The sequence below is a fragment of the Papio anubis genome, chromosome 12 (genome assembly GCF_008728515.1).
Source record: "Papio anubis isolate 15944 chromosome 12, Panubis1.0, whole genome shotgun sequence".
NCBI classification, from domain to species: Eukaryota; Metazoa; Chordata; class Mammalia; order Primates; family Cercopithecidae; genus Papio; species Papio anubis.
The window spans coordinates 47,008,671-47,023,489 of record NC_044987.1 but is presented as its reverse complement, the minus strand read 5'-3'; the positions used below and the strand labels follow the sequence as shown (position 1 = coordinate 47,023,489).

Here is a 14,819-nt window from a genome sequence, read left to right as displayed (position 1 = left end):
TGGAATGGAAATGTTTTCTAAAACTTCATTTTTAAATTGTTTTTTGGTAGGATACAGAAAACAATTGTGTATTGAATATGTACATTGTTTTTAATGAGTTGGCTAAACTTATGACTAGATCACTTTCTTAAACATTTCTTAGGATTTTTCTACCTACACAGTCATGTCCTGTGTGCATTTGGAAAGTTTTATTGCTTATTTCCCAATGTTTATTTTTATAATATCTTTTCCGTGGTTTATTTTTATAATATCTTTTCCGTGTTTTATTTCACTGGGTTAGGGCATCCAGAAGAATAGCAAATAGAAGTGGTCAGAGTGGCCATCCTGACTTTATTTCTCACTTTAGGTAGAAAGTTGTTCACTTATAAGTCTGATGATAGTTGTCCCTTGTCAAATTGAAGAAGTTTCATTCCATAGCGGTGTCCACCCTGCAGACAGAAACTCTATTAGTTATTAGAACAGGAAAAGTTTTAAAAATTTAATATTAAAAATGTAAACATTTAAAAGTAAAAAAATTAAAATATAACAAGAAAGGCAAAAACTCACAGTTCTTACATTATACAGCAGCAGTCTTTTATGTTTTAATATAAAGAAAAATTAGCTATTGAAAGATGTCTTAATTACTAAAAGGGGTACAAGAGGAATCTAAGGGATCTAGCAATAGGAGGTAAAAGCTAGGGGAGGTTAACAAATGAAGGAACCAAGGACTCGAGAGAGGGTCCTCCTCCCCAAACCCCCTCAGGCTTTTCTTTAGATCTCTTTAAAGGGAGTTTGTCACTCATGATTTGCTGGTAGAGTAGAAACTTGCTAGAGGGCATGGGCCACAGGTGGTCTGTAGAAGAGTCCAATCTTGCCAGAGCATGGATGAGCTAGAGCAGGTCTGTAGAAAATGCCTGCCATGTTGGTAGTGTTGGTAGAGAGTTGCCTAGGGGTGCAGCTGAAGCTACTGTGGAAATCATCTGCAGGGGGTTCTCAGAAGCAGCAACTAGTTTAGGAGAGCCTGGCTTGACGCTGTGGATGGAGTACTGTGGAAGCAGCCTCATGTAGCTGTGCTGTAAGTGCTGCTGGAAAAGGCTGATTTGTGTGAAAAAGATTATTTTGGTTTTTCCCTATCTCGATTATTATTTCATTTGCATTTTTCAAAAATAGTTATTTTTGGATATAGAATTGTGGGTTGACAATCTGGCATCTACTATTCGTGTCGAGAAGTCTGCCATTAACTGTGTTTTCTCTCCCTAAGTATAAAGTGTCTGCCTTTAAGATTTTTTTCTTTATCTTTGGTTTTCAGAAATTTGAATATGATGTATCCATGTGCAAATTGCTTTGTGTGTTTTTCCTTTTTGGAGTTTTTGTTTGTTTGTTTGTTTGTTTTTTGAGACGGAGGCTTGCTCTGTCGCTCAGCCTGGCGTGCAGTGGTGCGGTCTCGGCTCACTGCAAGCTCCGCCTCCCAGGTTCACGCCATTCTCCTGCCTGAGCCTCCCAAGTAGCTGGGACTACAGGCATCCACCACCACACTGGGCTAATTTTTATATATTTTTAAGTAGAGACGGGATTTCACCGTGTTAGCCAGGATGGTCTTGATCTCCTGACATCATGAACCGCCCTCCTCGGCCTCCCAAAGTGCTGGGATTACAGGCATGAGCCACCGCGCCCCGCCTCGGAGTTCTTTTAGCTTCCAGATTTCCTCCTCCTCCTCCTCCTTCCCCTCTCCCTCCTTCACCCCTTCCTCTCCTGTCCCTCTTGTACTCCTTTATTCCCGTTTACCCTTCCTTTTCCTCTTTCTCCTCCTTTTACTTTTCCTTCTGCTCCTTTTTTCTTACTCCTCCTCCTTTCTTCTTCTTTTCTTCCTCTTTTTTTTTTTTTCTTCAGTATTCAGGAGGTTTTTGACAATTATTTCTTTTCTTTCTTTCTTTTTTTTTTTTTTTCTGCCTCCTTTTCTATCTCCTTTCCTGTTGGAGCCTCAATTACATGCGTTGAACTATTTGATACTTCTTGGTCTCTGAGTCTTTCATTTCTCTTCAGTCTTTTTTTCCTCAGTCGTCTTCAAATTAGAAATGTCTAGTATCTCTTCAAGATCACTGATTGTTTTTCTCTGCCATCTCAACTATTCTGTTGAGCTCACCTAGCAAATTTTTATTTCAGTGATTGTACTTTATTAGCTCAGTTATTTCCATTTAGTTCTTTGTTATAGTTTCCTTTTTCTGTTGAAATTCCTTATTTATCCATCTATTAAATAACATATTGCCAAGAATTTTTTGAACATGTTTTCTTATAACTTTTGACCGTATTTATAACAGCTATTTTGACATCTTTGTTTTTGAAATGCAACACCTGGACCCATTTGGATTCGGTCTTCGTTGACTTTTTTCCCTTCCCTTCCCTTCCCTTCTCTTCTCTTCTCTTCTCTTCTCTTCTCTTCTCTTCTCTTCTCTTCTCTTCTCTTCTCTTCTCTTCTTCCTGATGACTGTGGAGCACACTTTCCTGTTTTGTTTGTTTGTGTGTCTAGTTGTTTTTGATTGGAAATTGGACATTTTATGTTATATATTTCCAACTGGTCCTCCAGCCTTAGGTTCTGCCCTCTGAAACTTCAAGCCAGTAGGCTTTTGTTTTCTTTAACCTGAGCTGTGTGCAGCTGCCGAACACACTTAGTGAAAGGTGCAGCAAACACACAGCAGCTTTGTCTTTTAGGTGTAGAACCCTTTCTGGTTTTTGCCTGACTTTTTGTCAGTCTCCTGAGTATTTCCCGTATGTATGCCAAATTAAGCAGTCAGTCAAGCTTTTGAGTAGAATTTATATTCAGAATTTGTGTCTCAGTCTTTCTGTGGATCTTTCCCCTCCAGAATTTCCTTCTTAAACTATAGTTGCTCTAATTTTTGAAATTTGACATGTAACCACTTTGATGTGGTAAGGGTATAGTTTTCTGCTCTCAGAACCGCTGGGGAGTTTGGCGAGCACCCCTTGGCAAGAAAGGCAAAAACTCATTTTTTATATTATGCAGTAGCAGTGTTTCATGAGTAAATTCTGCTTGCATTTTGTTGTTTTTCCAATATTGTTTTAAATACTTTTGTCCAGATTTTACATTGTTTTCTGTGAGACAAATGATGTGACCTTTACCTCACCATTATTAGATGTTCCTGATAAATTTCTTTTAAAATTTCAAAACTAATATATGTACCTGGTTAAAAATATTGGGAAAATAGTATAGTATAAATTTAAAAAACTACAGAAATTATTAGTAGAGCTGTAAATTGCATTTGCTAAGTTACTGCTTATTAAAAAAAACAAACACAAGTAAATATTTACAATGAATTATCCTGATGAATGCATACCTATCCGAGTAGATAAATATGGTGTTTTTGTGTTAAATTAAATCAGTGGTTAGCATGCTTGTTTTTCCTAAAGGGCCAGTACATATTTTTGGCTATGCCTGCCATACAGTCTCTGTTGCAACTATTAAATTCTGCTATTATAATTTGAGAGCAGCCATAGACAATAGGTAAACAAATGGGCATGGTGGTGTGCCAGTAATACTTAATTTATATAAACAGGTGGCAGGCTGATTTGCCTGCAGGCCTTGCTGTTTTGAGGAAAGAAAGCCATTCCCTTCATGGGAAATGTTTGGTAATGTGAACTGCTGTTTCTCATCATGAGGGATTACTCCAAGTGTCAATTTTTCATTTGTGGTGAAGAAAGTATTACCTTTAATCTTCTAGTTGGGAATATACTTTGAAATTCAGTCTATCTAACCTATAATGTTTTACTGTATATAATTTGTGTGTGAAAGTGTGTGTGTGTGTGTGTGTGTGTTTTCTGGCTGCTTTCAAGAGTTTTTTTTTTTTAATTTAGATTTTATAATGTTGTTTGTGATGTGTCTGGGTATGGTTTTTCTTTTTTATTATAAATTCACAATTCATAATTGTATACATTTATGGGGAACAAAGCAACATTATAATCTTATGAGTACAATGTGGAATAATTAAATCAAGCTGGTTAACATATCTATTACCTCAATTACTTAACTTTTTTGTGGCAAGAACATTTGAAATTTACTCTCTTAGCAATTTGGAAATGTGCTCTACTCTATTATCAGCTGTATTCACCATGCAGTGCAATAGAACTCAAAAGAAGAAAAAAAAAAGCCCTATTTCTCCAGAGATTTTGTACCCTTTGATCACATCTCCTCATTTCCCCCACCTCCAGCCTCTGTAACCACTATTCTGCTTTCTGCTATGGGTTTGATTGTGTTAGATTCCCCATATAAGTGAGAACATATGGTATTTGTCTTTCTGGGTACGACTTATATAGCATAATCTCCAATTTCATCCATGTTGTCTCAAATGTCAGAATTTCCTTCATTTTAAAGGCTGAATAGTATTCTATAGTGTAAATACCTCACCTTTTCTTTATCCATTCATCTGTTGATGGACACTTAGGTTGATTTCACAACTTAGCTATTGTAAATAGTTGCTGCAGTGAACATAGGGGTGCAGACATCTCTTCAACGAACTGATTTCAAATCTTTTGGGTAAATACCCAGCAGTGGGATTGCTGGATCATATGGCAGTTCTATTTTTAGTGTTTTTGAGAAACTTCTATACTTTTTTGCATAATGCCTGTACTAATTTATATTCCCACCAAGAGTATATAAAGGTTCCCTTTTCTCCATATCCTTGTCAACACTTACCTTTCATCTTTTTGATAAAAGCTATTCTGACAGGTGTGAGATGATACATCATTATGGTTTTAATTGCATTTCTCTGCTAATTTCTGATGTTGATTTTTTTTTTCATATATCTGTTGGCCATTTGTATGTCTTCTTTGGAGAAATGTCTGTTCAGGACACTTACCCATTTTTTCAATTGAATTTTTTGTTTTCTTGCTATTGAATTGTTTGTGCTCCTTACCTATTTGGGGTATTCATTCTTTATTGGATGGATGGTTTGCAAACATTTTCTCCCAATCCATGGGTTGTCTCTCTACTTCGTTGTTTTCTTTGCTGTGCAGAAGCTTTTTAGTTTGATGTAATTCCCATTTGTCTATTTTTGTTTTTGTTGCCTTCACTTTTGGGATCAAATTCAAAAAATCATTGCCCAGACCAATGTTGTTTAGTCTTTATCCTGTGCTTTCTTGTAGTAGTTTTAGAGTTTCAGGCCTGTGTTTCAGTCTTTAATCCATTTTGCACTGATTTTTGTATATGGTGTGAGACAAGGCTCTAATTTCATTCTCCTGTATGTGAAAATCCAGTTTTGCCAGCACCATTTATTGAAGACATTGTCCTTTTCCCATTGTGTATTTGTGGCACTTTTGTCAAAAATCAGTGGAAGCCATGTGTGGTGGCATGTGCCTGTAATCCCAGCTACTCAGGAGGCTGGGGCAGGAGGATTACTTGCACTCAGGAGTTTTTTGAGATCAGCCTGGAGGAATATAGTGAGACTCAGTCTCAGAAAAAAAAATTGGTTGATTGTATATGAACCTGCTTTAGCCTCTGGAGTAGTTGGGAGTAGTGCACCACCATGCCAGGCTAATTGTTTTATTTTTATGTTTTAGAAAATAAGCGATCTTCCTACTTTAGCCTCCAGAGTAGCTGGGAGGCTATTTACATGTGCGAGCCACTCTACCTGGTGATTTTTGCTTTTCTATTCACAGCCATGATTAGCGTTCCTTTGTTTTTGGTTTTTCATTAATCCATCCCATATTTTTACATTTGAAAAGGCAAAATTAGTATTTGTCAAACATCTATTAATCTCAAAAAGTACTGTACTAAACTTTACCTTGGATTCAATGTTTTACGCCCTCTAACTCTTTATGGAGTGTTTTCACATATATTAATACCTGCATTGACCACTTTCAGGCAGGTTGAAATTAACTGTGACCATCTTACAGACAAAATCAATGTGTAGAGAGTTTAAATGACCTGCCTAAGGTTGCCCAAGTAGTAAACAGTTGGAAATGAGATAACTAGAAATCTAGTTGCCTGACTAATAGGAAATAAATATCTGCTAAATACAACTATTTTTGTATTTATATTTATAAATTGCATGTTAAATTGACCCACTGAAATCTTTCTTTAAGATGATGCCTACATGATTAAAGGTATTGTAAGATGATGATTGAAATGTATTATAATCATACTGCTCACACCTATAATCCCAGCACTCTGGGAGGCCAAGACAGGGGGATCACCTGAGGTCAGGAGTTCGAGACCAGCCTGGCCAACATGGTGAAACCCTGTCTCTATTAAAAAATGCAAAAATTAGCCCAGCATAGTGGCGTGTGCCTGTAGTCTTAGCTACTTGGGAGGCTAAGGCACGAGAATCGCTTGAACCCAGGAGGCGAAGGTTGCCATGAGCTGAGATCATGCCACTGCACTCCAGCCTGGGTGACAAAGCGAAACTCCATCTTGGAAAACAAACAAACAAACCACTAACTCTATATTAAGTGTATATTTCTTGTTTATTTTACTTACTGTATGTTGGTTTAATGAATTAAAAAGTATTGGGCTATAGAAACATGAGTCTCTGTTGAAGTTTGGTTATTTTCACTTTAGCAGTTACTCAAACTACCTCTGCTTACAACATTTTACATTGTTCCAAAATTCTGCTTTAATCTTTTATCTTGGCTGGGTGTAGTCACTCACGCCTGTAATCCCAGCACTTTGGGAAAGCTGAGGCGGGTGGATCACCTGAGGTCAGGAGTTCGAGACCAGCCTGGCCAACATGGTGAAAACCTGTCTCTACTAAAAATACAAAAATTAACCGGACATGGTGGTGGGCTCCTATAATCCCAGCTACTCGGGAGGCTGAGGTAGGAGAATCACTTGAACCCAGGAGGTGGAGATTGCGGTGAGCCAAGATCGTGCCACTGCACTCCAGCCTGGGTGACATAGCAAGGCTCTGTCTCAAAACAAACAAACAAACAAACAAAACTTTTATCTTTTAGTGTAACAAAAATTGTTACTTCTTTTTTAAGAGAAGAGGTCTCTGTATATTGCCCAGTGTGTCCTCTAACTCTTGGACTCAAAGGATCCTTCTGCCTCAGCCTCCTGAGTAACTGGGACTATAGGCATGTGCCACTGTGCCCAGCTAATTGTTATTGTTACTTTTTATTTTTATTATTACCAAACAGTGTGTGTGCATAGCAGAACATAGAAAATAACTAAAGAAGAAAATCACCCAGAGATTACTACTGTTACCACCTCAGCATGCATCTTTATAGATCTTTTTGATTTGCACACATATACACAAAAACATACACACAAAAGTCCAATCCAGAAGTTTGCATTTATTACATCTAGGTTTTATGTCTCTTAAGTCTCTTATCTAGCACTGTTATTTAAAACAGTCTCTTGTTAACTTATGATTTTTTTTGAGACAAAGTCTTACTCTGTTGCCCAAGCTAGAGTGCAGTGGTGCGACCTCGGCTCACTGCAACCTCTACCTCTCGGGTTCAAGCGATTCTCCTGCCTCAGCCTCCTGAGTAGCTGGGACTACAGGCATGCACTACCATGCCCGGCTAATTTTCATATTTTTAGTAGAGATGGGGTTTCACTATGTTGGCCAGGCTGGTCTTGAACTCCTGACCTCGTGATCTGCCTGCTTCGGTCCCCCAAAGTGCTGGGATTACAGGCGTGTGCCACCACACACGGCCGTTAACTTATTTTTAAACAAGGACATTGTAGACAGTTATTTTCCCCTGTCACTGACATAGAATGAATGAATGCTTTTAGTATTAATCATCTTAGATGTAATAAAAACTCAAAAGAAAGAGTCATTTCAATCAATAATTTGGTATAGGTAAATTTACAAATGCTGAGAATTAGCTCTGAATTCATTTTTTTTGACCCTTGTTAGTAGTTGTTTAGGTACAAGGAAATAAAAAAGCAATCTCTTTGGCAGAGGTCAAAAGAAAGTTGTACACTTCAGTGCTTTCCCATAGAAACAAAGGAAGCTTAGCTGAATTGGCAGAATGCTATTAGAATGAGATATTCTTAAAAATGTTGGTGGGAAGAGCTGATGAAATAAATAAGTTGGGAACAAAGCATTGAATTTGGTATTCTTCTTCTACTGGAGAAGGTGCCGAAAAAGAATTTGATCCTCAGATTGCCTAGGGTTTTGAGACATGAGAAAGAACGTAATTTGATCTGGTTTTGAGAAATTATTGCATACTTTATTTTAAGTGCTTGCTGCCTCTACCTTTCCCCTTTTGCTCCTCAAATACATAAAGTAAGTAGCCTGACCTACAGGAGGACTGTTAAAATCATATCACTAGATTAAATAGAATTAAAAAAGAAACAGGAAGATTGAAGATGTAGTTTAATATATGTATCATTAAGAATAGAATAAATACAATAACATAATGGGTGAGAAATATATTTCTTAATAAAAATTTCTGAGAATAGATAGACCTTTCAACATTTAGTTATATATGCTTTAAAAAAAACTATCATAGTAAATTTATAATTTTTGTTTGAGTATGTGAATAACCCTTCGCCTGCCCATTATTGGCCTATTATAAATCTTTCAATGAATTGTGGGTTGGAGTTATATTCATATGTGCTGAATTTACAAAATTTAACAGTTTGCCTTAAACATTTAAAAAATTTTCTAACTTAGCACCAACTCCCCCCATATCTTTGTGTGTGTGTGTGTGTGTGTGTGTGTGTGTGTGTGTTTATGCATGTGGAGAAATGTTCCAGAGATTCTTTCTTCTCATTTAAAAAAAGTTAGAAAAAATTTTGCTCTTATTTATAAATTACATGCTGTATTTTACTAATAAAGTGTATAGCCTTGCTTAACTTTGTCCTGACAGTTTCTAAACTGTGAATCTTTCTATTTTTCTGATGCCACAACTAAGATTTGTGTTTTTCAACTTTAGCTGAGCGTAAGTACTACTTAGCGATTCTGTGTTCTATTTACTTACGTGTTCCTATACTCTTACCCCTGTCCTTATGTTAGTGTCTTTGTCATTCTCAGAGGCTTGTTCTTTCTTCTAATTCAGAGAGGGAGGGGGAAGGGGAAGAGAAAAGGGGAAAATTTACACAGTGGGAGAGGGTCAGGGAAAGGGAGAGGAAGAGAGTTTAGTTATACTTGCACCTGCATCCTTTTAACACAGACAACAGATTGCTATGTATGTTCTTAATCCTGTCTTAAACAGGAATCTTTCTCAGTCATAGCCATTTTCCTTCTTGCATCTGTAAGTTCTTCCACCTTACTGAACACTGACTTCTACTTAGCCAATAAAAACGTGTTTAAATCTCTTCTATCCTACAAATATCCTGTTACCAATTTTCTCTCAACTGTGATTCTCGTTCTAGCCACAACTCAATCTCCTTCTTTACCTTTATTGTCAAACTTTTCACATTTACTTGTACAATTTGTATCTTCTCATTCAGTCCTCAACTATATTCTCATCTGCACTGCTCTATTAAAATTGTAAAGTATTTGACCTATTGGACACTTGATTACTTCTATAAAAGTTTTTTTCAAAATTTAATTAAATATTTACGTGTAGTTTAAAAGTGAAATGGTGGCCGGGCGCAGTGGCGCATGCCTGTAATCCCAGCACTTTGGGAGGCCAAAGCGGGTGGATCACCTGAGGGTCAGGAGTTAGCGACCAGCCTAACATGGTGAAACCCTGTCTTTGCCAAATACAAAAAAATTAGCTGGGCGTAGTGGCGCATGCCTGTAATCCAAGCTACTTGGGAGGGTGAGACAGGAGAATCGCTTGTACCTGGGAGGTGGAGGTTGCAGTGAGCCGAGCACACCATTGCACTTCAGCCTGGGCAGCAAAAGCGAAACTCCATCTCAAAAAAAAAAAAAAAAAAAAAAAAAAGGTGAAATGGTATGCTGCAAAAGTTACAGAAAATAGTAGTATTCTTTTCCACCCCTTCTAACACATGAATTCTACAGTGCAGAGGCAACCGCTTGCAGTCTTTGCCTTATTTCCTCTGTTGCTTCATTATATCTAGATTAACTTACCTACACTGTTATTCTTGTTTTGGTTTACACATTACTGACTTTCTACTACAGAAGATGGGAATTTGGTTTTCTTTACACTCAAGGGTGGTGTGGGGATGTTCTCGATATGGTAATACATAAATTTTGTTTAAAATAGTATTTAATGTTTAGCATATTCTGTTCCAACTGTGTGACAATTACTCATAGCCGAGCCATTGTACAACTTGTCTTGCTACCTTATGTTTTTTTCATAGTTAATAACTGCCTCACTTTTTATTTGCCTAGTTTCTTTGTACCTATTACTAACTCACTTCCTAACTTTGTGACATAAGATTCCTTTCAGTATTATCAAGAACACCTACTAATTTTTCAGTTATATTTTTCCCTCTGTGGAGCTTCATCATTTCTTGAAGTTTGTTGTCTTGTTCCCGTCTTGTCTGACTACTTGGGACTTCCATTTACCTCTGTAATTTGTTGAATCCCAGTTGTCTTTTTGGATTTACTCTGTATTTTACTGAATGTGGCTGGGAGGTAGATATTTTTAGATCTTGCAAATCTGGAAATATTTTTATATTATCTTCACAATTAAGAGTTTGATTAATACAGATTTCTATGTGAGAAATTGCTTACCTTCCAAATTTTAAGGCATTATTTTATTGTCTTCTAGTTGCAATTATTGCTGTTGAGTAGTCCCGGGTTGTTTTGATTCCTGTTTCTTTGTTTAATGAAATTTCAAGATGTGGTTTAACGTGGGTCTCTAAAAAATCACGGTGCTGAGTATGGGTGCTTAGCAGGCTCTTTCACTTTGGGAATTTATATCCTTGTATTGAGAAATATCCTAGTGTAATTTTGTATCCTCTACTCTGTTTCTTTGTTTTTCTGTTTGAATTCCTGGAAGAGTTTCTCAACTTTTATTTGGAATTTTTTTTTACTAAAATTTATAGTTTTGCTATTATAATTTCTTAGAGTCCTTCAGTTCTCTAAAGTGTTCCTTTTCTTATAACATACTATTCTTGTTTTATGGTTGCAATGGATGTGTTTTTGTGTGTACTTTTTAGAAATTTATTTTGATCTTCCATTTAATTTATTTATTCCAAATTTCTTTTTTGTGTTTATTTTGCTCTGTCTTTCATATTAAAGGAATTCCTTAAATGTTTATTGATTCTTGTTTGTCTTTTTATTTAAAAGTTCCTTTGAAGCTTATTGGAAGCTCACTGTTTTTATTTGTGGGTCTTTACGTATTTCAATGTGTAATTTCCAAAAGTTAGCATCATGTGGGTCTTTTTTCTTGGGCTGTTTTTGTTTTTGTTTTTGTTTTTCCCTAGAGAGGGATCCTCTTATTAGCTACCTTGAGAATGGGAAGGTGGTTGGGATATAGGCATAGTTCCACTGCTTTTGGATCAATGGAAAGAGATACAGTAGGTGGTGAGTTGGGATGGATGGTGGCCTAACATTCGCTATGTATGGTTTGACTTAACATCCCGTCGTTACTAGTATGGTGTTTCACTCCTGTCCTAATTATCCTCACTCTGGTTTATTCCCTTTAGAGAATCTTCTCTTGATTTGAGAGAAGTGATTGGTGTTTAACTGGGCAGACAAGAAGAGAGGAGTCTAACTCCTTTTTAGACTGTTTTGCAGCCAGTCCACCAGTTCTCAGTCTTACCTGCATTCTGGCCTTCTGGTGCCTTTCTATTGATGCTTCTAATTCCTAAGGTTCTGCTGAACAAATTAGCATGTCTTCTGACTCTTCAGAGAGTGAAATTATGGCTACCTTTGTACTGTTAAGTCTGTTACTCTCTTGTTCATGCTCCAAAGTTTCATTGATATTTTTTGTGTTCTGTCAACTCCCTTATTGTGTTCTTTTTTTCTTTGTGGTTTATACTCCTTTATTTCCTTCTGTCATTTTTGTAGTATTTCTGGAAGGAGTAAAGTTAAGTCTGTATGATTACTGTAGTATATTTAACGTAATGGCTTCTCTTCATTTTGAAATTCTTTACTCTTGACTTCTAGGATTTTATTTTTCTGCAATGCCTTCTGATTCTCATGTTACTTTTTTTTTTTTGAGATGAATTTTCACTCTTGACGCCCAGGCTGGAGTGCAATGGTGCAATCTTGGCTTACTGCAGCCTCCACCTCGTGGGTTCAAGCGATTCTCTGGCCTCAGCCTCCCAAGTAGCTGGGATTACAGGCGTGCACCACCATGCCTGGCTAATTTTTTGTATTTTTAGTAGAGATGGGTTTCACCATGTTGGTCAGGCTGGTCTCAAACTCCTGACCTCAGGTAACCCACCTGCCTCGGCCTCCCAAAGTGCTGGGATTACAGGCATGAGCCACCGTACCCGACCCTTATGTTACTTTTGAGCCTACCCTGCTGTATCCTTTTCTTTTGCCTCATTTTATATGTTGTTATTTCCTATTGTTCTTTTGTTCTCTTTAACTTTCTTGATTTGCCTCATCAAGGTTTCTGGTTACAACCAACTCTTTATACATTGATGACACCAAAATGATATTGATAGTTCTTACTGATACCCTGAGGTCCAGTTCCATAATATCTGTTAGGCATCTTTTTATATACATCTCCCACATATATCAGTTTCCTTACCCCTTCTCCAGTTCTCCACCTCTTGTACCCCTGGATTTTATTAGATGTATGTTTAGTTTTTAAATTTAAAATTCTGTGATGTTTCTAGTTTATAAATTCTTAAAATTTATGTTTAGTAGAGCATCCTTCGATTTACATATTTTTGATCATTAAAGGTTAGAAATGCATTCCTTTTATGCCAGGCTAGAAAAATAAAAGCACATATTGAACAGAGGAACATGCACCCTCTTCTGGTCTCAACCATCATGCAGTCTCAACCATCTCATGCAGTCTTTTTCCTTCAGCCCCACTGGCCATCTTATTTGTCCTCAAACATGCCAAGTATGATCCTGCCTACAGGCTCTTGTGGTTTTTTGACTAGAACCTTCTTTCCTCCAATTTTCAAATTACTTCATACGTTGAAATGTTGTAGAGGGGATTTTGGCAAATAGTAGGTATTGAGTTAGTGTCAGCAATTATTACTGTCATTATCATTGTAATATCCATACTGGCTATTCACTTTATGGTTTCACTTAGTTTCTGTTCAAATTATCTTCTCCTAAAAGAGGCCACCCTTGATTTACTCTAGTTAAAATATCCCTTCTACCTCATTGTTCTTCATATACTTATTATGCTTAAGTTTTTCATTTCCCATATTCACATGCATATGACTTACTTATTTCTGTATTTGTTTGCTCCCACTGTCCCCTAGATGTAAACTCTGTAAAAATAAGGGCATTGTCAAACTGACTCTGTTGCTAATTCCTTCAATTTGCCCTTTACAGTGCTTATGAAATAATTGTTCAATAAATTCTAGACTAACAAATCAATATCCTTTTCTTTCTGTATATTACAGTGTTCTACACTCTATCAATGGATTTTCCATTAAATACTCTTTAGGTACAATCCTAAAGAATGTTTTATTAGGGTCTAAATTCTCAGCAATTGTAAGATGGGGAAGCATTGGAAATAGCAATAACTATTGTTTTTAATTGTGGTAAAACATATACAACGTTAAATTTACGTTTTAGCCATTTTTTGTGTATTCAGAGGCCTGTGAGGACAGCTTCATGGATTTCCAGTTTTTTTAAGTACTTTTGAAAAGATTGTCCTTTGCCCACTCAATAGTCTTATTATCCTGATCAAATATCATTTGACCATATATGCAAGGATTTATTTTTGGGTTCTCTGTTCTATTCCATTGTCTTAAATGTCCATCTTTATGATAGTACCAAGTATTTTTGATTACTGTAGGTTTGTACTAAGTTTTGAATCAGAAAGTGAGTCCTTCAACTTTCTTCTTCTTTTTTCAAGATTGTTTTGTTTATTTGGGGTCCCTTAACGTTCTATATGAATTTCAGGATGGGTTTTTGTATTTCTGCAAAATGTGCCATTGGGATTTTAATAGGGATTGCATTGAATCTGTAGATCACTTTGGGTTGTATGGTCATCTTAATAATAAGTATTCCAAACCATGAGCACAGGATGTCTTTTTATTTATTTGTGTCTTCTTCAATTTCTTTCAGCAATGTTTTGTTGTTTTCAGATTACAAGTCTTTCACTTCCTTGTTTTATTTTTCCCTAGGATTTTTTTTGATGCTATTGTAAATGGAATTTGTTTTCTTAATTTCCATTTCTGATTGTTCATTGTTAGTGTATAGCGAGCAATAACTATTTTGGGGTTAATTAAGTAATGTCACTTAATATATGACATTACTAAATTACTTCATCTCCTCTCTGTATCTTAGTAGCAGATAAGTGATTTGAACTAAATTCAAATGGAAACTAAATTCAGAATAAATGATAACTTCCAAAGTGAACTTAAATGCTAAATTTGAACTTAATTTTTGTTCATTAAACTAAGGTTTAAACTTGTCTAAGCAAACTAATTTGAAACTATAGTCCTGGAAGAATACCAGATTATCAAAATAACCATTTGAAACAATTAAGTTTGAACTCTTAAAAGATTGTGATAATGATATTTCTGGGGTATAATTTATAACTTCTAGCTCTTAGTGTGCCTTGTAGATAGTTCTCTAGTTGCATTTCTTTTCTCTTTTCTTTCTTTCTTTCTTTCTTTCTTTCTTTCTTTCTTTCTTTCTTTCAGACAGGGTCTCACTCTGTCATCTAGGCTGGAGTGCAGTGGCTCAATCATAGCTCACTGTAGCCTTGAACTCCTGGACTCAAGCGATCCTCCTGCCTGAGTAGCTAGGACTATAGGCATATACCACTTATTGATGGTTGCCTAGAAGTTGCTGGATATATAATAGTTTTGAATGTTG

General features: G+C 36.4%; 1 protein-coding gene across 4 annotated transcripts in view; it reads left to right on the top strand.

Moving 5' to 3' along the window:
• Window positions 1–14,819, top strand: part of TMEM135 (transmembrane protein 135) — a 255,633-nt gene that overhangs the window by 87,838 nt on the left and 152,976 nt on the right. The gene's annotated exons all lie outside the window — the stretch shown is intronic.